At 49.3% G+C, this 23,435-nt stretch overlaps 1 protein-coding gene across 5 annotated transcripts in view; it reads right to left on the bottom strand.

The window, feature by feature from the left end:
• MYPT-75D (Myosin phosphatase targeting subunit 75D) overlaps window positions 1-23,435 on the bottom strand; it is a 410,236-nt gene that overhangs the window by 196,147 nt on the left and 190,654 nt on the right. For all 5 annotated transcript variants that reach the window (XR_010562827.1, XR_010562826.1, XR_010562829.2 and 2 more), the window contains one exon: window positions 20,410-20,524. The gene's annotated coding sequence lies outside the window, so the exon portion shown is untranslated. The remainder of the gene's footprint in view (window positions 1-20,409; window positions 20,525-23,435) is intronic.

Here is a 23,435-nt window from a genome sequence, read left to right as displayed (position 1 = left end):
TCCTTTTCGCGCTCGATTCCCGACGTCTCATTTTTCCGCTGTCAACCACGCTGCGACTGCACGTAGGTGCTGATGGTTAAATAGACAACAAACTGCAAGCCGGAGCTGGAAACTGCAAATGCGGAGCGGGGAGGTGCGGAACACGGCGAAATGCCCCGTCGCCCCGCAGGTTGGCACCTTTGGCAGCACAGAAGCGACAAGAGAGCGGGCTCAGCTGAGAGAGAGGCCAACGAGCGCACCTCGTGGAAAATTTCTCTTTTGCATCTTCACGAAAATTTTTAACTGGTCGCGACAACAGACTTCGTTCGCTTTCTGGGTGTACCTTTTGCGCATGCGCGAGTCGCCCTTCCACGGGCTGTAAACTACTACTTCGGGAGGCCGAAAGTGCCTCCGCTCATAAGGAGCCGAGGAAGGCCACTTGATTTATTATTCACGGCGGTCGATAAAGGCACGCAAGCCCGGAGCAATTGGGTAACCTCGGTCTCGCTCTCCTCCCACGCAGGCACACGCCGCGGCCGCCGAGCATTCTTCCGCAAACGTTCGAAATCCAATTAGGCGCGAAAGAAGGCGCCCGCGGCGCGTAACAGCAGGCCTCGCGCCTCCGGAGGTGCGCGCTTCCACGCCACGGAACCACAACGCGTACACCACGGTTCCTTGACCGGCCGCCCCTCATCGACGTCGAGCGGCGCTTCTTCCTCGGGCGAAGTAGCCTGCGTCCGCCTGAGCACACCGCGCCAGCGTCGCCAGCGCGACGCGCTCGAGAGATCACACGCACTGACGGAGGCCTTGCGCCCATTTATTGGAGCGGACAGTGGTGCCGGCGGGCCTGCACTCCCGACGGCGGCCGCACTGATGTGGGAACCGGGCCGCTTCAGCTTCGAGCAGAGCTGCAGATTAGCGGACGCAAGAGGCGTGCGTTACGCTTGCGTACGCAAGCCGCTTGGCTCCCTTAATCTAAATCCCTTTAAGAACGTCCGGCCGCGCCCCTATCGAGCGAAGTTTGGTCAGCGTTCCTGGGTCACAAGTCCGAAAAATGGCACCTATGGCGAGCTTGAAGGCCTGCCTATAAGGTGTTTCAGCAAACACTTTCAAATTTTTTTAGAGGTTGCCTGTGGCAGATAGCTCAATTCTCGTTCATGAGCCGGTCTAATTGAAGCGGCGAACACTACTTGCACAGAAAATTGAAATGCAAGATCAGCTAACTAACAATTCACTAATTAGCTTTTTAGCTAATTACTTATGACCCATATTGCAATTTACAAATTCTAGCAGTTGACTTCGCAAGGCGGATCCACTCGGACGAATTCTCAGGACGACACCAGTTTCGATATATAAATTCCCGAACTTCGCGGAGAAATGCATTAGCGTTCCAGTTACCCCAGTTGAAAAAGACAACAGGAATTCCTGTCGCAACTACAGAAATTTCTGTTGTACAACAGGATTTTTCTGTAGTAACTACAGATTCCTGATGGAGCGACAGACTTTTCAGATGTACAACAGACATTTGTTGTTGCTACTACAGAAGTACAGTCTGTCGTATGTCTGTTGTTACAACAGAAAGCTGAAGCTCTACAACAGATTTTTGTAGTACTACAGAAAGATTTGTCATCACTACAGGCACCCTGTTGTCCCAACAGAAATACTCCTGAAGTAACCCGAAAAACTTCTGTAGTGCTACAGAGAGCTGTTGAAATACTACAGAAACCTATTGTGGCAACAGGCCCCCAATTGTCACAACAGAAGTGTTCCTGATGTAATGCGACCAACTTCTGTTGTACTACAGAGAACTGTTCCACAACGGAAACCTATCGCCGCAACATATACCCAATGATGACAACAGAAGTGCACTGAAATTGTGTGATGCGACAAGCTTCTGTAGTGCCCGGTTCAAAAAGACAAAAGGAATTCCTGTCGCAACTACAGAAATTCTGTTGTACGACAGAAGTTGTTGACATTTCTTAATTGGGAGACATTTCTGACGTTACGACAGAAATTCTGATTTCGCAACAGAATCATTCTGTCGCGACAACAAGAGTTCTGAAGTCGGAACAACAGCTTTATATCCTGACAGCGACTCCGACGTTACGACACCAATTCTGACGTCGCAGCAGAAACATTCGGTCGCGACGGCCAAGAGTTCCGAAGTCGCAACAGAAGCGCTTCCCGTCGCGGTCCTTTAAAATTGTATGTTTTTGCATCGGTAGTGTACACTGTACTTTTCTCCTGCGCGGTATTCAGTCGCGCTTCTCTGAAGCCGGCAATGCTGACACCGATGGCACCGACACCGGTATTAAAGTCGACGTGGCGAATAGTTATAATTGTGCCGTGACGACGCGGCACCAGCAACGCCCTACCGGCCTCCTCAAAATCGGCCGCTGATCAAAATCATACCATCTGCGGGAATGGCTGCGTATCCGTTTTTTTTTTGGTAAGATGTGGCACACAGGCCTGTGGACTTACATGTGCTGTTACACTGACACATTAGTTAATTTCCCAGGAATATTTCACAAGCTTATGCGAAGCGGAAAAGAAGATTTCGGTTGTTCCACAAAGTTGCGTGAAAAGCTGTCTCGCTCGGGTCTCATTAATCTGATACAGTGCTGCCGTGAGAAGCCAGTATGCTGTCAGAAAGAACTCTCATCCACGAATGTTTATGTAGCTATTTTGCATTGAACACACGAATTATATGCGCGCTCAAAAGTGTAAAGAACGAGAGACAACTGTCGAAACTAGCAGTAATAACCCTAAAAGTCAACGTTGTCTATTTCTGAATTTCTTATTTAATATGGATATCGTACATCAAAATCGATGTTCTAGCACTGCACGATGTACTTGTCGATGGTACGAACACTCTTGCTCTTCTAGAGATGCGGCACTTGACGCGGTGGAGTGATAGCGGATCTTGGCTCTCAAAATGCAAATGTAAACATCAGTGCATCAGCACGTCGTACTATTCACATGGCCAAAACGTACACTCGAAGAGCATGTCAGGGGTGGTGCAGTGGTAAGATGCTGGGCTAGGAATCGAGAGGTCGCATGTTCGAATCCTGGGCAAAGACGTTTTTTTTAAATTTTTTTTTACTCTTATGTTTTTCTTTTTTGTGCTAACAAATTTACATAATCTTACGGACATCTCTGTCAATTTTTATTTAAATATTGATCAAGAACTACAGAACTTTCTACTACAGGACGTCACACTACAGGCAACAGAACTACAGGCAACAGAACTACAGACAACAGAACTACAGACAACAGAACTACAGAAACAACGTCCCAAAATACAACAGACTGGTAAAATTTCCTGTTGTGTTTTTCAACTGGGACTTGTGTGCTACAGTGCACGAAACGAAGTTTTGTTAACGAATTAACTGGAACGCCGACCGATTCCTCGGCAACGTTCGGGAATTTATATCTAGAAACTGGTGCAATCTTGAAAATTCGTTCCAAGTGGATCCCCGCCTCGCGAACTCCACGGCTAGAATTTGTCAATTGCAATATGGGCCATAGTATAACTAGTTGAACACTTAATTCGTGAATTTTTATCAATTAGTTCATTTTGGATCTAAATTTTTTGCGCAAGTATAGTACGCCGCTTCGAGTAGACCAGCTCATGAAGTAGAATTGTGACATCTGCCACAGGCAACCTTTAACGACTTTTGAAAGTGTTCGCTGAAACACCCTGTATACACACTTCGTTACTCTCTGTACACTGACAACTTGTAGGTCATACTAATGCAAATGGCACACTGTCGCGTTATTAGAATTACATATAGTTCATGCCCCCCTTACAGTACCCATGACGGATTATCCGTTACTGTCAGCGCATTTTGTTCAGCGACTATTCCCACACTATAGTGTGTTGCATTTGGAGGCGATCCCACCGCTAGCAACCAGTTGTAGGAGTTGAGGAGGACGTCGGGATGAAAAACTTGGGAGGTTTATTTACATTATTTACAGTGAGAGTCAATTAACAGTCTTAGAGTCATTACGGGCCGGCAGCAACTCGGACGCTGCGGCCCGTCGCAAGAAGTTCGAAAGAGATGAATCAAGGAATGCTCTAGGAATGCTCTCGATCGGTCTGCGTCTTTTAAGCCCTTCAGTGTCTCGATGACACGTCACGTTCGGCCAATGGGAGAGCCTGCTCAGGTGACGCCACCTTCGGCCAATCGGCGAGGGCTTACTTCTCCCTGCGGTCTTGCCTTGCTGACTTGCAATGCGCCGTCACAACAGATGGATGGGGGCGACGCTGCCAGGTTTTCACGGCGCATTACAGCCGTCTTGCTTCGGGACCCACTTTACCCGCAACAGTGCCAGGCTCTCGCTTCACTTTCGGGAAGAGTCAAGCAGTGAATAGCTCCACCGGCGGCACACGATGTGGGGGCCGCCAACTTGCTTGCACGTGCCGCGCCTCAGGAATGTGGTATCCGTGCTTCTGCGCTCCTTAATTAGCTGTGGTGCGATTCGATGTGGTCTGGTGAACTCGAAGTAGGCTCAGGAAACGGTCCCGTATCTAACAAGTGGCAACCAAAAGAAAACAGGTAACGTCCGCACTTACCAAGTTGTTCTAACGAGTCCCCAAGCTGTTCATGCCCTGTCTCATTATACTTGTAGGATTAGGAAACATCTTTTTCTTTTATCGTGGGCACGATGACATACGTTATGCATAATGTCACGCGTAAACACTTTAAAGTAACACACGTAAAACTAACACGACTACACGAAGGCATATTTCGCTTCTACATGTGAGGAACCAGATGACCTTACGCATCGGATCCGCGCATCCCAAGCGTTGACCACACTTACAAGCGAATACCAGCACAACATAGAAACCCAGCGTGGCATGTTCTCGCGTTACCACTCCCTGAAAGAAATATGCGTCGAGCTGAAGCACTCTTACGGCTACGGCAGCGTTCCTCGGCCCATCGCGCCTAAATATGCGGGCAGTTTGTGGCGAACGCTCAGAATAACAGCGGAGTAAACTGCCAACGACTCAAGGAGTGTCCAACCCTTGCGAAGCAAATTAATAAACACAACGCGTAACGACTGGAACGGGCCATTACGTTTGAGGAGCAAGCATAGCAGCACCGCGGGTTTTGGTTCTCCCACACTCCAAGTGAGCCAGACAGCGATGGCTAGACTACCGCGGTGTCCAAAACACTGGAACGGAACACCGAGTTTAATCTCTCTCGTGCCACTGCAGGCAAACGCCGAGGTGCACAGCTGCCGCGGGGCCGGCTGTTTATGTAACATTTGACCGCGACGCGCGCTGTTAGATATGGAGCTGTTTCCTGCGATTACTTCGAGTTCCCCAAACCACTTTGAAACGCAGCACAGCTAATTGAGGAATGCAGAAGCAGGAAAGCACATTCCAGAGGAGCGGCCGAGCAAACAAGTTTAAGGCAACAAGTTCACGTGCCAACAAGTTCGTGCGCCGCCGGGATTAGCAGGTGGGCCTCCGACAATGGAGCATGAGCAGCCCTCCCCTTCTCCTCGTTAGAAGTGCATTGCCAGTCTGCGAGGCAAGACCACAGAGAGCCGCCAGGTGTGATACCGCGACACGGGCGCCTACCATTGGCTGAAAGTGGCGTCATTGGAGCGGACTCTCCCATTGGTCAAACATGACGTGACTTACAGTGCTCGAAGGGTTTATAAGAAGCCTTCCAGAGAGACCTGAGGATTCTGGAACATTCCCTGATTCCCTGATTCACCTCTCTCGAACTTCTTGCCGCGGGCCGCAGCGTCCGAGTTGCTGCCGGCCCGTAATGTCTGTACGAATGTTACTTGTCGCTCACCTCCTTGTACATAATGTAGAATAAACCTCCTCCCAAGTTGTGGTTTCCATCCCGGAGTCCGTCCCTCAACCCCTACATCTGGTTGGCAGCGGTAGGATCGCCTCCGAATGCATCAGCTGGTGGCAGCGCTACGGATAAACCTTCGTCGAGAGAGATCCTAAGGAACCGGGAAGACCGAAGAAGAGAGAGCCTTCGTCGAAAGAGGTCCGAAGAAACTGGGAGTAGCGAAGAAGGAGCGAGCCTTCGACCCAGGGAGTCCGGAGGAGCCGGGAACAGCGGACGAATGAACCGGATGGCAGGGTGCTGCAACCGTAAGTGAGCGCGTGGTTTTTTTCCTTATGATTCGCCAGACTCAAAGGTTGTGTGTTCAATTATGATAGTTCTGGGAATCGGGAGTTTGATGCACTGTGTATTTGCACAAATTAATTAAGGAAAACAGTTTTAACCACCTGTCGGGGCAGCTGCCATGGATCTTAGAAGGTTGACGAGGTTAGACTTGTTGTTGGTGTGCGACGATTTGGGAGTTGAGGCGGACGAACGGATGAAAACGCCAGCTATCATAAAGGCGATTAACGATAGTGGCAATGATGACAAAAGCATTGAGCTTGCTTGGGAGGTGATACAGGAGCCACGGGAGCGTGTGCGTCGTGTACGTTTGCGAGAGCGCCGTGAACTTAGGAGTGAGCGTCAGCGTGAAGAACGCGAGAATGAACGGAAGCATGAGCTTCAAGAACTTACTCTTAGGTGTGAGCGTCACGGACGTGAGAATGAACGCGAACGTGAGCGAGAGGAAAAGTATGAGAGAGAGAAGGCAGCACTGATCAAAGAGATACAGTATTGTGACCAGTTATTGGCACAGAGACAACGGCTGTCTGAGAATTCTGTAGGTAGTACAGAGCGAAAGAATGAGGAAGCATCTAGCAGATTTTCGCCAGAAGCCGACGAAAAGTGTAGTGCCTGTGAGATTAGCTGCAGATTCATAAGTGAAGGGGAAAGGCTAGCCGCTAACGATGCCTTAGTGGCAACAGAGGCCGTTAAAGGCCGCAAGGAGAGCGACGAGGTGCTTTGCCAACAGATGACTGTAGAGACAGCTAGGCCAGCTGCGAACAAATTGGCACAGTTACCGAGCGTGTGCGTCGCTGGTAATGTTAGCGAGGTTGCTAGCGAAGAAAAGGGTACTGTTGACGCGACAGACGCGAGCACCCATGTAGAGCCAGATCTGCGTGCAGAAGTGAAGTGCGAGCTGGACGATGCAGTTGAGAGTAGTTCTCGGGATGGCGAGCTCCGTAGCTCACGAGAGAACAACTGCATTGTTCAGGGATCGGTGCGGCTCTCCGCCAGTCTAGATGGCCTAGATAGGGATGATTCAGTTAATCATTCGGACTGTGCGCGTGAGACAGCGATCGATACCGACGGGCTGTGTGCCGATGCACAGCGTGAGCTGGGCAATGTAGTAGAGGGCAGTTCGCAAGAGTGCGAGTTGTCTTACTCGAGTAAAGCCTGCTGCATTGTGCCAGAGTCGGTTGAGCTGTCCGCCAGTCGAGGCAGAGAGAGTGTTGATTTAAGTGAGAATCACTCAGACTGTGCGGGTAAGAGACCGATCCGGGCCGACGAAATGTGTACCGGCCAGCACGAGGCACGAGAAGGCGACATGAAGGCGAGTGCAAAGAGAAAGCGCCGTAAAATGAAGCGCGGTAAAGACCGAAAGTCGGTAATTAATGTAGCGCCGCCAAAAATGGCGAGAAACCCAAAAGGGCAGGGCGCAAGGAAGAAGGTGCGGTCGTCTAGGACGATGTTGACGCATCCAGAACGTTCGAGCCACCGGTCAAAGGGGGACCGCGAAGAATGTTCTGCACGGACGCGGACAGAGGGCACGAGGCTGTTAAACTCCTCGTCGTTCCGTAGTTCTTTTCATAGCTCAGCGTGCAGTTCGAAGAAACGCAAGGTGGTAGGACGAGACCAGGTGGGGAGTAGCGACGCGGTCAGTCGAGGTCCTGTTGAAAGCGGGACGGGAGGACGCAAATTGGCAGGAGACTGTAACGTCTCGGGGGAGCTGATAGTGAATCAGCCCTTTTGTTGTCTCTCGGCAGCCAGAGTAGCTTTCAGACCACGCCCACCGCGGGTACGACTCAAAAGTGAGTCAGACATAAGCGTTTGGAAAGGGAGGCCAAGAGAGCTTCCGTAGAAGTAAAACGTGTTATTTTGTTTTTATTTTGAGCATCGGAAAGTTTTTCGCGAATTGAGACTAGGATTTCTTTCAATATGTAAAGGTATGAGCTTTGTGTTTTCGTTCGAGAAGCTCGAGATTTGAAAGATGCGTTTTAAGTAAACATGTAGTCTCGCGAGATGTTTATTAATAAGTATATAGACTTTCTTTTGTGTGTGTGAGTAACCTGAGGGTCAAGGTTATTGATGAGAGGCCTATCGTAACGCGCGTGTGTTTTATTTAACCTTCTTTCTTTTTAAGTGTTGAATTTTCTAAGGTTAAGCGCGTAGATTTTCAGTGAGTGCATGAGTTGCACTGAGAGGCGTTCTTAGTTCCTTTAGCGCGTGTCCTGTGTGGACGGAAGGAAGCAGATTTATGACTGGGTTGCTAGTGTGTGTTGATGGCAGCCGTATTCTGACTTCTTTAGTGAACGTGCGTGGAAAGAGTTAGTAGAAGACGCATCATTTTAAGAGTTCTGCGGAGTGTGTAAGTCCCGCAAGTTTAATTGTTCGTTTACGTCACGTGTCCTGTAGGACTTTCAGGAAAGAAACGTGAGTAAGCGTAATGAAGAGTTTGCCTACAACACAAGTACGCGTTTTGTTTAATGACCACAAGGCTAGTGCGCTTGTGATTACGTACTTGTGAGGTTGACCAGATTGTTCAGTGGCACCATTACGTGCGATAAGTACGCCACTGAGATAGATTGGAAACACGCTGTTCGTGTAGTTAGGCCACTTAAGTTATGTTCGGCTGTTTTCATTTGTTGTTTGCATCGTCAACGACCCTTTTTGTTTTGCAACAACAATAGTACTCTGGTCTTGTCGGCAATCGAGGAGAAATGGATAGCTGTTTGGAAGGGTGGTTGGAACTGTTTTGTCAAAATTGGGGAAATAAGAGATCAGGGTTGATTTTGACTCAGTAATAGCCTGGCGAGTCAGGGGTGAAGAGCCTGCGCTTACACGTGGGGCAGCGCTGTGTTGTTTGGTTTGTTTGACGTCTGTTCTCCAGGGCCAAGGATCCCGAAGTTCGTCAAACGAGGCTCGACCCCAGTACCCTGCAGCTTCTATCAGCGTTCCTCATGGCCAGCGAATTGAGTTCACCGGCCATTCAGAACTACCGGGGCGAGGACGAGCTGTTAGATATGGAGCTGTTTCCTGCGATTACTTCGAGTTCCCCAAACCACTTTGAAACGCAGCACAGCTAATTGAGGAATGCAGAAGCAGGAAAGCACATTGCAGAGGAGCGGCCGAGCAAACAAGTTTAAGGCAACAAGTTCACGTGCCAACAAGTTCGTGCGCCGCCGGGATTAGCAGGTGGGCCTCCGACAATGGAGCATGAGCAGCCCTCCCCTTCTCTTCGTTAGAAGTGCATTGCCAGTCTGCGAGGCAAGACCACAGAGAGCCGCCAGGTGTGATACCGCGACACGGGCGCCTACCATTGGCTGAAAGTGGCGTCATTGGAGCGGACTCTCCCATTGGTCAAACATGACGTGACTTACAGTGCTCGAAGGGTTTATAAGAAGCCTTCCAGAGAGACCTGAGGATTCTGGAACATTCCCTGATTCCCTGATTCACCTCTCTCGAACTTCTTGCCGCGGGCCGCAGCGTCCGAGTTGCTGCCGGCCCGTAATGTCTGTACGAATGTTACTTGTCGCTCACCTCCTTGTACATAATGTAGAATAAATCCTCCCAAGTTTGTGGTTTTCATCCCGAAGTCCGTCCCTTCAACCCCTACAGCGCCTCCGTGGGCCGCAACAATATTTCTGCAAGCCGCCGGCGCGCGCTGGGAGCGGCGCTAATGGGCGAGGAAAGAACAGGGGTGGAGCAGGAGGGAAGAGGGGCAACAATCTTGGCACAGCGCCCGCCTCCCGGGTGCGCGCCCACGACGCAGCCACCCGGGCTGCCTGTTTTCCGGCAGCGCGGGGTTCCGCACGGCGGCCGCAGACGGCCCGAACAGGGCGGGGAAGGCGGTGTACGCGGGTGTGGCGCAGTAACCGAGATGAGAAAACGCTTCCGTGTGTACTGTGTATACGACACTGGGTTCCCAGACAGGCGAAACGCGCATGCGAGTGCCAGAACAAAGGCTGCAAGCGCGCGCGCACAATACTCGGATAATTACCAGCGCGATCAAGCCGTCGTCCCCACAATCTCCCGCATCTGGTGCGCATCTCTGCACTCCCGCCGTGACCGACAGCTCCGCACAACTACATGCTTACTCCAGTTTAGGAAACCGTCCACAAATGCTAGCAATGAGTAAAGCAACACCGGATACGTCGCGATTTTAATGGTGACTCAATACGTCTACTTAACGTGCTCGTCGCAATCACTACATTGAAAATAAGAGAGATTACACGTTGCTGCTCTGCAACTTCTGTTCCCGTTCACAATAAATTACGCGCCAGCAAAGCATAATTCGGCTCTTACACGTACCTGACATTTATTTTTATTTTCGCGTAGTCAAGAAGACAATTACACCAATCCTGGTCCTTAGATTGGTAGTTTATACAGCAATGAAAAACGGAGAACTATATCGATCATATGGAACAACGGCAAGCATGGAATATACGAGAGAGAGAGAGAAAGGCACGTTATGTGGCCTTATGCGAATATGTACGGGTAACAAGAAACTCGAAATAAACGGAGAGAAAATATACCCATCCCGCTTTACAAGACGAAGCGCGCCTTTCGGTAGAGCTATATGGCAGAAGGCAGTGCCAAGGCATTCAGGTTGCCTGGAAGACCCCGTGAAATAACGTCTCAAACTGCACCAAAGTATAGCAAGGCTTTCTCGTTCAGGAACAACGCAAACACACAGATACGGAGAGTAGCGCACTTCCGGTCGATGTGCCCCGTTAGCACATACGAGCCCCCGCTTGTCCTGACGGTGCAATCGTATCTGAGCGCATCGCCATCGCCTCAACACCGATGTGATCCGGTTCACACGTACGTGCGTGCGTGCGTATGTATTTAATTGCCACTAGCAGCTGACATGAAAACGTTTTCGTCTACGCGCATAAATACCCAGAATAAGCAGGCTATATCAATCGTACAGTTCCTTGCAATATTGAGGGAAATATATGGCGCCACCGTCTATGTCATTGCTAGTTTCCTATACGCGTGGCACTGTGCCACATTGGGAGTGCCGGCATGTGGGTGTATGAGGTTTTGCATTGTCATGGATGATTAATTAAAGGCACCTTCAAATCTTCATAGAATGTTTTTCATTCACCCGCCACCACATCTTTAAATAGAGCTTACTGTCTTACAGTGCATAAGCCAACAAGGGGGGGAGGGGGGGAGAGAGAAAGAAATGTCCGACGATTATACGATACTCCCTAATGCGAAATTTGAGCGCTGCCCGATGCGTGTTTTCATATCGCGATATATTGAGGCAAATGATTTTAGACCGAAATCACCGAACCGACTGGCCACTGCCGTCAGTGCCTCCGCAGAGGGAGGGGCGCTATATGGGAACGCTGGCATGATGAGCGGCATCGGTGCCAGCTGCGGAAGACGACGAGCGCGATTGCGCCGAGGGACGCCGGTCGACGCTAAACCGCTCAAGAGCTGCATTCCAAATACTACAGACGACAAACTGCCGTATAGCGAGCACAGACCTTGTCGTGTCCTCCAGCTTTAGCCGCCCGGCAGGACTTCTTACATTTCATATATAATTGCACACCCAAGCACTAGTCTTCGTGATTAAAGAAAATGCTTTTGTGTAATAATCTTACAGAAAAAAAATATATTTACGAGCTGTTTCAGTAGAGAATGAACCATTGTGACATGCGCAAGGGTGCTAGCCAGGCGCGTCCTGACGGTTTCCTGGCCCTGCGAGAACTGTTTCGACCCGAATCTATACCACATCCTGGCAATCCACGCATACATACCAGCCGCGGCGCAGCTCCACTTTTCCCTCTATAGGCATTGTAAGCGAGGCTTTCCTTTGCGAACCTCGCAGGGCTTCCGTGACCGTGGGCGCTGCGTGGCTGTTATCTGGCCGAACAGGCCAGCCAGTCACAGCGGAGGACGCGCGCGACATCACAGTGCGAGTCCTTGTGCCACCACCAAATGGCGCTCGCCTCCGCGCTCAGCACATCCTAATGGAACGCGAAGGGATTCACCCTGTGAGAACCATAGGTAACGTATACACCTTCCAGAAGCGCTTGGGTTTAAAGCGGCCGGAAGTGTCAACCGGTCAGCAGCCGTTTAGAATATTCGTGTAAAAGAAGAACAGAAGACAGAGAAGACACGACCGCATCCGTTACGGGCATAGCTGGCAATACAAGGTAGATTTTGAAAGGGGAAAAAAGATTAAGGAGATGTATACAAAATATGTTAGACAGAAAACGCGTATAGTATACCTGATTAAATCAAGCAGGCTAGGTGACTATTTGTCACCGCCCCGTTTTAAAGGGTATGTCATTAAATCATCATCAATCATCACCGCGGCCGTGCGGAAAAAAAAAAAAACCAGAAAGCTCGCCTGCGCGCACCCGCGGCATTGCGTTAGCTTCCCTACGTTGCCTGAGTAAAGCCTTCGGTGCCACATTGTGCAGACATTCAATAAGCACAAACTCGTGTCTCGACTCTTCACGCACTCACACAGAGCTTCGCTGTATATAGATTCCAACTCGTTGGATCGGCTGCATTTTTATTGTAAGGAACTACGATATCACCCGCAAAACAAGAGAGTTTACTTAGAGAAATTCAGAGAGGTAGGTCCGAGCTGGTACGGTCTAACCAGCTATGTCTGCGCTGGGGAAAGGGAAAAGGAAAGATGAATGAAGGATGACGCTGAAATGAACTGCGATGCGAGGATGGTTTCCTACAGATTGGACTGAACTGAAGGCTCTAAGAATGCCGACTGAGACGCGGTGATTGAGACTCCTACTGCGGAGAAAATTAAACGATGGGGCCGCCTAACCTCCCAAAACTGCGCAGAGCGTTGGACAATAAACCCTGCCGACCATTAAGCCCCAAAATACATTGGAGGGCTCCGGACTAACTTTGATCCTAAGGGGATCTGTAACGTGCGCCTGAAGTGCCCCATCGCAATGCCGCCACCGCGGCCGGGAGCCGTGCCTGCGACCTTGTGCTCGAAGGCAGAACGTCACAGCCGCTGAGTCATCGTGGAGAGAGAACACAGGAGGACGCTCTTTAGCGAGCTGCGACACCCCCCCCCCCCCCCCACATGCAGGCACAGCAGAACATCACATACATATACAGCCATTGCTATACAACCATCTACAGCTCAAAGAAAGCACGTATCGCCGGCGTTCTGAATGCAGCGATGTACTACATGTAGGAACGTACATGTACTACATGTACTATGTGTAGGAACGTCCGTATAAAGAAGATGGCATTGCTATCCGTGCAAAGTCTAATTTGCTCATGCGAAGCTCAAGTACAGGAGAAAATACCTGGACCTAAACAGAAAATAAGCCGAATAAAAAAAAAACCACAGAAATCACTTCAGCGAAGACATCGATTGGATGAAACAATCGAGAGCACATGTTAGTCGAGAACCTTGACTCAACGTTAGTGAGGAAAAGCAGCATAATAAATGAAGCGGTCAGAGGGCTTCGGGAAGCATGGAAGGGCTCCGGCGACGAGAACGTGCCAACGAACTTTAAAGGCTAAGGCGTACCCGAGACTTCCGTACGGCCCGCGGCTGCCCGGAACCGAAATGAAATCGATAATGAAAGGTGACGTCCAAATTGTCCTAGCGGTTGAAATGATGCTAAAACGTACAGGCGGAGTGAGAAAGGACAGTTCACTCAAGAAACGTGTGTACATTGCAGCGAAAGGTTCAATAAAGAATGCAGCGATAGTTTGGCCACGTAATGAGAAGTGATAAGTACAGCTACAAAAACACAAGGAAGATTGACTCTAGTAGCATGAAGGCAGGCGAGGTTGACAAAACAAAAACGTAAAATTTCGCAAAAGGCTATCGGGAAACACCTAAGCCGAGAGGGCAATGAAGGACTAAGTGGAAGACAGACCGTGGCTGCGATTGTTCTTTTTAATCATTACGTGTTTGCTTATACGACTATCTTCCCACTTTCTCAATTTTTATCTGTGACACTGAAGAGATGGTGTGTCTTACCAGGCTATAGGTAACCATTCCAGTCGTCGCCTTCCTTAAAAGCAACTGTCCCATGCGGAACGGAACCCGAGACGACGAAATTAGGTAAAAAAAAATTGAAGCTCCGTTGATAATAAACAAAGAAATAGAGATTTGCTTGCCCTACTTGAGAATGGATGTACTGGCGACAACCGGGTAGCATTTTATGCATTTCTTTTCCAGGCGCCGCCCTGAAAACGTTCTGTGGAAACCACAGACGTTCACACATATCGGTCGCTTTGCCAGGAACAGCCGCACAACTCGGTATTTAATTGTTATTTCAACGAACACTTGCATGAATAGTTCAAAGTTTTTTTTTTGCTTTTGTAGTTATGTACTGTCAGCATTAATTGAAACGTGAAGTCTACAGCGACTAGCATACGTTATTGCGTGTCCGCCTGTGTTAGTAATTGGCTTTTGTTCAGGCTCCAAAACGTACATTCGAGAATACAAAGCACTTATTAAAAGGCTACGGATCAATTGCCCATTGCACTCCAATGTAATTACGCCTAGCAGGTCTTCCGATTAGTTCTTTCCGGTTCGCGTTTCAATTTGCGCTGATGGAACATTATATGAACCATACAGCGTGACTTGTAGCGGGCAACTCCAAATTCAATGCGCTTGTAGTATACGTGTAATAGCTGAACTCGACACGAATGCGACAGATGCCTTCCAAGTGATCATGGGGAATCATTGTAACATTGCACGATATTAAATACCGCGGATAACCTACCGACATTGTGATAAGACGCATGAAGCAGGAACGCCACTCACGTTCCTGCTTCATGCGGAACGCGAGTCACGTTCAAGATGAGCCGTACCCCGGCATTCCCATTGCGGCACATGCAATAGGAGACTCGCCACAGATGGTGGCTCCAGCATTCCCTCTATAGGTACTATTATAGGAAACTCAATGGTGCTCCACAAACCTACTCAAGGGCACAAAAATGAAGTGCAGTGTCTAGCTAGGTATAGTGTATTTCTAAAGACCGAAGAAACCACATCACTTGGTGTATATGGCGAGGAGGCGACTTCAGAGCTCCGCCACTAAAGAGGCCGGGACAGATGTCGGCGTGAATTTCTCGGTGTGCATGTGGTCACGCGCCGACGGCAGGACGCGTCCCTCGCAGTGAATGCAAGCGGGAAGCGGATCACTTGTTGCAACTGTGCTGTTACCGTGTTTGCCTTCCTTTACGTCGCTAATTACGGCTTATTTGTCCGCTCAGACATTCGTACGAGTGCGCCAGCAAGGAGAAATCTGTCCACAAACGTGTCCACCGTGGCGGCGGCTTATACTGTTCAATGTTGCGATGTAATATCGCGTGTTACCGAAGCCGGTGTTCCACAAGTACTAAATGTATACTGCAATAAGGCTATACGAAACAATAACTACGCACTACCGCATGATCAAGTTCTTCAACGAGGAATATTTCGTGTACAAATTAGAGGTCAATGAGCGTGTGGACACGGAACATCGAACACGTGCGCGTTAGCCTCACCACCCATTCCGCGTCTAACTCAAGCTTACTTACGAAGGCTACTACATGTTAGCTAAAGCAGGTAAATGGACTAATTCACAATCTTCCTACTACAGAGCCTTCCAGCGCGGCCCATCAACTGACATGAGTCCATTGCCTATCTGCGGCTTCAAACAGCAGACAACTCGTGGATGGTTCTTTCGGCTCCCGAACGCAAGATAGGCGACATCCATGGGTGATAGAAAAAAGCACAGCAACGCAGATGCCTAGAGATAACGACTCAGCGTATGCACTGCACACACATATTTAGGTAATGCGGCATCGAGTCAGGCAATGGTTGGGCAATATCTCACAAATGACTGAAAGGCAGCGTCCCCGAGCTTTATCAAATCGAGCAAATCCATGGCGCAAACACGCTCCGCTCCATTGCCCCACTCAGCAACAGCGCTGCGGGTGAGTGAACCGCCCTGTGCAATGTAGTGCAAGAACTCCCATGCGCCTCAAAAAATTACGTCCGTGAGTGACGAAACAGAGCGCACGGAGCCCAAACACCGGCATCCTGCTTACAGTAGCCCCCGTCGAAGAAGCGCAGGCGCAACGGGTGCCTAATTCGAGGACGTACTTTCAAAATCACTGCTATGGACCGTTCATCGCTCTCTTCGGTGACTGTGCTGTTCTGCCGAAAAAGCTGGTCGCGGGACCAGGTCACCAGGTCTGGCCATTTTGAGCTGACAAGCGCCGTGCATACAATGCGCGCTAACGATCGTGTCTGCTAAGTATCGTGTCTCCCAATGAAAGAGCTAAAATTTCAAACCGAACGCCGTTTGCCTTTCTCCTTGCGGGCGCCGCGCTCCAAGCCGGAGAGATGGCGTATACGTGCTAGCGCGCCTAGTGTTCCTGTATATAGTAACTCTAAGTAACCCTAACAGTAACTCTAAGCGCGCCTACGTACATGCGTCTTTGCTGTGACGTCCCTCTTAATGACTCGCGACTTCAAGAATTATTCAAGGCAACATCTGTTATTATTTGTGTAATCTGTTTCATCGATAGACGAATTAAGGTTTAGAGAAATAAAACACACAAACGGGATGTCTGCGTGTTCTTGTTTTACTTCGTACCGTAGAGAGAGAGAGATGTACTTCCATTTCGTCTGCTTGTCCCGACGTCACGCAGTCGTGCCCGCAGACATCGAAACTATGCCATTTTCTACCGTGTTCCAGCGCGCGATCATACTCTGTGATCCGCTTGTGTCTGCCTCTGTGTTCCTGTGGCACTGGCTTATACCGCTAGTCGGATGTACTCGTGCACAGCGCGCAAAATCGTGCACAGCGCGCAAAATCGTGCGCTGCGCGAAACGAGACAATCACAACAGCTCGCGCGCGACGCCGTCAGCGGAAGTGCGCCGCGCAGCAAAAAAGCGAGGGGGCGGGGGTTGGGATGACAGCGGGGCCCGTGGCGTATGCGTCACGCGATCCTCGAGGTCCGGTATACGAGAGAACGCAGGGAAGGAATTTCGCTTGCGGAAGCTAGACGGGGCAAGTGGAGAGCGTCTCTCTTGGCAGGGGCGCTCGCCTCCTGAAATCATGGGTTCGCGGCACTGAAATATTTCTATATCGGCTATTAATGAACCAATTTGAAGAATCCCTGCTGCTTAGCGCTCCTTGGAGGGCACGTAACAATTTCCAGCGTATAACCAAAATTTGCTATGGCGCCTGGTGAGGGGTCCTTAAAGTCAAAATATTTTCGTGCGATTCGTCACATGCAGCCATCCTTTTCAAGGGACCTCCAAGATTCTGCGACATTCTTCAGGAGCACAGCAAGAGAGAGAGACAAGAAAAAACAATGCGTTTCGTCGTGTATGCGCAAACGTGTCGATAAATATGCGTAAACTCGATAAATATAAGGGCAGCACCATTGGGACTAACGTGCGCCGTGATTTTCGGTTTGCTTTCGTCCATCAAAACCGACGACAGATTGAGTTTTACTTGCGGTAATTCATCACCCCACGTGTCGAGCGGCATTACTAACAGGTTAATAGCCCATTACTCCTTTTTCTCACGTACGGCGGGTCCTGCAACTAAAGTTTTTAAGTTTGAAAACTATATACCTTTGAACCCGCACACTGACATCAACTTGACAATGTAAGAACCAACCCCAAGAAAGAAAAGGGCAACTGACTGCCGTTCCCTCCTTTAAGCGAGCTCCTCGCGGTGAAAACATCGCGACAACAATTAATCCTCGGTACAAAGAGCCCGATCACCAGGCAAATTCCGATCGAAGATAGGCTGCACAAGAAATAATCGGGTTCTCTCTTTTCGTTTTCTTTTCATATTCTTCTAGAAGAGCCAAGGTAAAACTAAACTAAGGTCATCAAGGAGGCTTTCACTCCAGATGAGAAGGAGGGGGATAGATTGGGGGGGGGGGGAAATATTTAACGAGGCTTCGATCCATCCGAACGGAATGACACAGAAATAGCTGTAGTGGCCGCGTACATCAGAAACAAAAGCCTCCTCTTCCTTCGAGCCCTTCACATACACCGCCACGGAGATAACGAGATCTGCCGAGGTTCTGGCAAGCATTACGTAAAAAGGACGAACCCGATGGAGGACGCAGCACCCGTAGCGATGAGCCATCGCCAGCGGCCCCGACGGAACAATGCGACCTCTCAGAGGCATGGTGTTTCAATGTAGTTAAGTACGCGGCAGAGAAAGACGGCTCGGGCTTGCGCGCGCGAACACATGTCCTACTGCAAAGTTGGACTGCAGTCGAGCGCGCATAACAGCTAGTGTTTTGTCCGCTTCCATTTTTAATGCGCCAGCCTCGAATTAGGTAGGAGAAAACCAAGCCTCCGCATAAGAGAAACAGCAACGCAACGAAGCACCCAAGCACACCCTCAACCCCCCCTCCCCCCAGAAAAAAAGCGGAATAAAAACCGGACCAGAAGCTGGCCTACGTGAGCGCCCAGAAACACACATTATGGATGACGCCAAGAAGAGGGGACAGAAGGGACAAATCACCCATCCCCTCCCTCATTCGCCATAAGCAATTAGCCGCATAAAAAAAAAAGGGCGCCTTCCCCATCCTCTTGGGAATGTCGTTTCCTCTCTGCGCTCCCGATAATGGCCTGCAGAACCACGCCGTTGCGAAAAACTATCGTCCCAGCTAGAAAGATAGTGGCCGAAGCCTGCTGGCCCGGAAGACATGGTACAGAATAAAGCGCAACAGCACTCGCCAGCGACGCAATGCCTTTGGCGCAAAACCACCGCCTGAGCTGAACACTTACGTGCGCTGCGCATGCCCTGCGCGCCAGCAACGAATATATATATATATATATATATATATATATATATATATATATATATATATATATATATATATATATCCAGGCTTCAACATCCAGGCTTCAACGACTGTCCAATACGCTCAACATTTTCTTCCTATCCCGGCAGTTACTTTCTGGCAACTCCGACTACAGTGCATGGTGCAACCCAGAGCACTTGACATGGTTGTTACCAAAGGTAACAATGAGGCATATGATGAGCTAAATAATCATGACTGATCAAAAAACGCGAAGGTGACTGCAGTAGAAAACACTAATTAACCCTGAAATGTGCGCGGCAAGTTGGTGGTTGGACTAAGAGAACGTGTCAGTATGCTCCGTGAGCCAGTGACCGACTTGCGGACGCATGAGCGCGAACAGCGCTTAATGCGGGTGATATGGCCAACTAGAATGCAGTTTCCCTTTCGCTAAATTCGTTATGAATGAGTAGTACACGCAATTGAAGCAATCTTTTCACAGCTCCAGGCATGGTTGTTTATTTTCTTATTAGCAGCCTTTAAACAGCACCTTAGCTGAAGACGCGGGCACTTGTTGGCTATATATAGCGTAAATCCTAGAACGGCACTTCCAAGATTTCTGCACGCGCCGCACCACCTTTCCCGCTTCCTCACAATCATCAGTGCGGACTAAAGCTGTACAATCAGTTTTACTTTTGCGTCCATGCTTCGGTTATTAGTTCGATATTTACTTATACAAACTAGGCCGCAGACACCAAGGAAATTTTCGCGGGCACTCGTATTTAACTCGAGCACACGATTCGGGATTGTAGTTTCAGTTTTCTGTAGCAGCTGTAGAAAGCCGGAGTAATGTTTCGAAGAAAATGCGCTCTTGTGTACAGACTTCGTGGAAAGGTAGACGGTACAGGATACTTAACGGCCTTCCCTTGCTATCCCCCTCTATATACTGTTCGGCCCGCTAATGCACATCAAGTTTTCAGGTCAGATTATCCGCAAAGCTGTGCCGAGAAAAATGTAGGTATATATTCCATAACAAAGGTGTGCCTCAGCGAGGCGCAATTACCGCAGGTGTACGAGTAAGTAAGTACATGTGCAAATCCAATAGGCGACATGTGTGCTACGAATGCTGTCGTATAGGGTCCGTTGGCGACACGGCACGAGGTCAGCAGTGATGGGTCAACAAAGAACCCTAATGTCAGCATCCCTCAGAAAGACCAAAGCAAACAGCCAGCAAGTTAGGAAAAAAAATATTAAAAACCAGCCCCACAATGTGGATCTCGAATAAACCTTATTAAGCACGTACTTGGCGTTGACCTCTCCCGAGTAGCAATCCAAAGATGTCCGACTCGCAAAACCTTGGCGGAAACAATGTGGCTGAGTTAAAGGAAACGAGAAGGGCGAGAAATACCAGAAAGAAAACGGACAGGAATTCGCAGCCCAAAACTACAAATGAGAAGCCAAAGGGAAGAGACAGATGCGCCACGGGCGATAATCGATCCATTATACGCACGCTTTCTGCTCCGACGCTGGCGCCGAGTTGGTGAACCTTCGTCGACTAACGCGGCTGCATCTTGGCTCCCGATGTCTCGGCACAACGTCGATGCCTCGGGCTTGCTTCTCACGGCCTGCGAATGAAGAAACGGAGAGAGGTAATTAGCGCGCGTGACGCAAACAATATGTTAAACGCCGCCGGTGATCGAGTAGCATCTGCAAGAATATTCGCAACGACATCCGAGTGTGTTAGCGAGAAGCTGCTTATAAAATCTCGGGCACGACATTTACCAACGACGTAATAAGCCTCACTGGGGAAAGAAACTCGAGAGGCGGGAGCCATTGAAATGTAAAAAAGCTTCGTGTAGAGCGTCGGTAAAACTTGTTAGAAGCGGCGCAATTACCCGTTATATAACGGGAACAGGAAATCACAGCACTGAAGTAATGAAATGGGTACAAAACAACCACGGTTGTCCATTCAATACTGACTTATTCTATCGTACGGACTTCGATATCCACGCGAGAGCGACATTTACGCTACGTCCAGAGCCGAAGAGCCCGCTCAGGACTAATCGCAGATTAAGAAGCGCTGTAAGCGGTGCACCGGGCACTTAGACCAAGGGAGGGGGAGAGGGGGGCACATAATTTGTGGGAATCTCTGGCATAAAACGACTTGCGACAACACCCGCCGAAATTATTCAAGATCCCTGTATGCTAGCACGTGTCTCACACATCAGCTATGCCTTGAGACGTTAGGTCCCGTCAAACGTCAGCTTTACACCTTTATCCAAGACCGCAAACGAGCGGCGACTGAAACTTTAAATGTGAAACGCAGGCAGTGCGAGTGACTGGCAAGTTTGGTTCAGAGGCCGACTTGTACTTACGTACACGTGTACGCACGTTCGGAGGTGGTTATAATTCGCCCGGCGTGAAGTCACGCATATGCAGATGTGTCCGATATCTCTGCGTCTTAGAATTTAATCGAAAGGGCAAAGCATTCTTTCGTCGTTTGTTCGCACAACAGAAGCACACGGTCAAAATTTGTAACTGCGAAGCATGCTTAATTCCTTTTCGTCATCTTAAAAAAAAAAAGCAGTAACAGTGATGCGCTATAACGACACTGTCTTGCAGATTATTTTGTTTTCATCCCATTTGTTGACGACGAGTATCATTACAAATAAGAAAACAGAGTAAAAATGAAACCAGACGATTGACGCACATGCACCGGACCACTGAAATTAATTGACTTGAAGTTCGTGCATTGTTGCTATAGATAGTTGCATTCTGTGTCGGTGGGCACAATTAAATGACGACACGCTGACACATTACAAAGTGTAAGATTAAGAAACGCGAGTGGCTTACGTGCCAAGAGCCAAAAGTCTGCTCAGATTTTGCTGGGACCCCGGCGGCTTGCGTACGCAAGCGGAATACGCACGCCTCTCGCATTCCCTAATGTAAATATTGTCCACAGCCGTGTTCTCGAATCCGGAATGTTTCCAGAAGCTCGTGTTCTATATATGTTCGTCTTTTACTTTGCAATTCACGCACATAATCGAAATATTCCTTCATGCAAGCTTAAAGACTGATTCTGACGTTTGTCGTGTCTCCTTCTTCGTCCCTGTATCGCCTTGTTTACCCTGGCTCACAATATTTGTTGTTTTTTCAATAATGTCGCATACTAAGAGGGCCAAGCTAGAGCTCACTCTAGTTAAGTGTTAGGGCGGGTACACGGGACTGCTCATGCAAATCCATAACGTACTTTATAGACAAACACAGCCGGATCCACCAAATAAGCGTGCCGTAACGCGCCGTAACGCGACAACAAATGAAACTTGACATATACACTCAATGAATTAATTGCGGGGTCAGCTCAGGGGAGTTCTCGACGGGAGGTAATTGGCGGAAGCTCCCCATGAGCTTTTCGAGACACCAGACAATGTGCTACCCGGCCGCGCCACCCGGGACGGCTCAGAGTTTTACGAAGCCCCTCTGACGTCGGCTCCGGATCATTACACCTGTGTGTGTGTGTGTGCGGCACGTGTTTGTGAGCCCTCATCCTCCTCCAAGTCGACAGCCCTCATCCTCCTCCAAACGGGCGGGTCATCTTCAATGACGTCGAACTGTGACGTCAAGCAGAGTGCTTATAAGGAGCGATTGTCGGCTGCTGGAGGGTGCTCGTTGTCGTGCTAGAAATGTACTCGTGAGCTGTGTGCTCGTAAGCTGTTTGCTGTATGTTAGTCTTGCGCGCACTATTTGGGAGTCACGCTAGACTGTCGATGTATGTCTTGTCTCAGATGTAAATAATGTAAATAAATCCTGTTCACCTAATTCCTCCCAAGTTCATGCCTACAGCTATGACTGCCAAATCTTACATCTGAATGGCAGCGGTGAGATCGGCCTACAGCTCGTAGATCGTCCGACAACTCTAACAAATGGTGGCAGCGGCGAGATCGTCCGACGAGTCTAATAAGGGGTCACGCTACTACAGAATGTCGAAATAGAAGAAATAGTGTGAGCGTTTTCGGAACACCTGGACTACGGGGACCCGCCGCGGTTGCTCAGTGGCTATGGTGTTGGGCTGCTGAGCACGGAGGTCGCGGGATCGAATCCCGGCCACGGCGGCCGCAATTTCGATGGGGGCGAAATGCGAAAACACCCGTGTACTTAGATTTAGGTGCACGTTAAAGAACCCCAGGTGGTCAAAATTTCCGGAGTCCCCCACTACGGCGTGCCTCATAATCAGAAAGTGGTTTTGGCACGTAAAACCCCATATATTATTCTTATTAAAGTTTGAGGGTGCATGGGAAGCGTTGCCACGAAGCCCCCTGCGCTCCGCGTGCGCACCAAGACTGATGTAAAGGAGAGAGAGAGAGAATATGTTTGATTTTGTGCCAGGATTTGAAAAATCCCGTCCAAACTTCGAAAGTGACTTAAACCTTCTTCCGAAAATCAAAGGCGGCAAAAGCTGGTATTACGGGTATGACACCGAAATCGAAAAAAAATCGAGGCAACTGAGGACGCGCCTTCTTCCCCAAGAAAAACGTT

Source organism: Dermacentor albipictus, chromosome 1 (assembly GCF_038994185.2).
Source record: "Dermacentor albipictus isolate Rhodes 1998 colony chromosome 1, USDA_Dalb.pri_finalv2, whole genome shotgun sequence".
Taxonomy (NCBI): domain Eukaryota; kingdom Metazoa; phylum Arthropoda; class Arachnida; order Ixodida; family Ixodidae; genus Dermacentor; species Dermacentor albipictus.
This window is presented reverse-complemented; position numbering and strand designations above follow the sequence as displayed.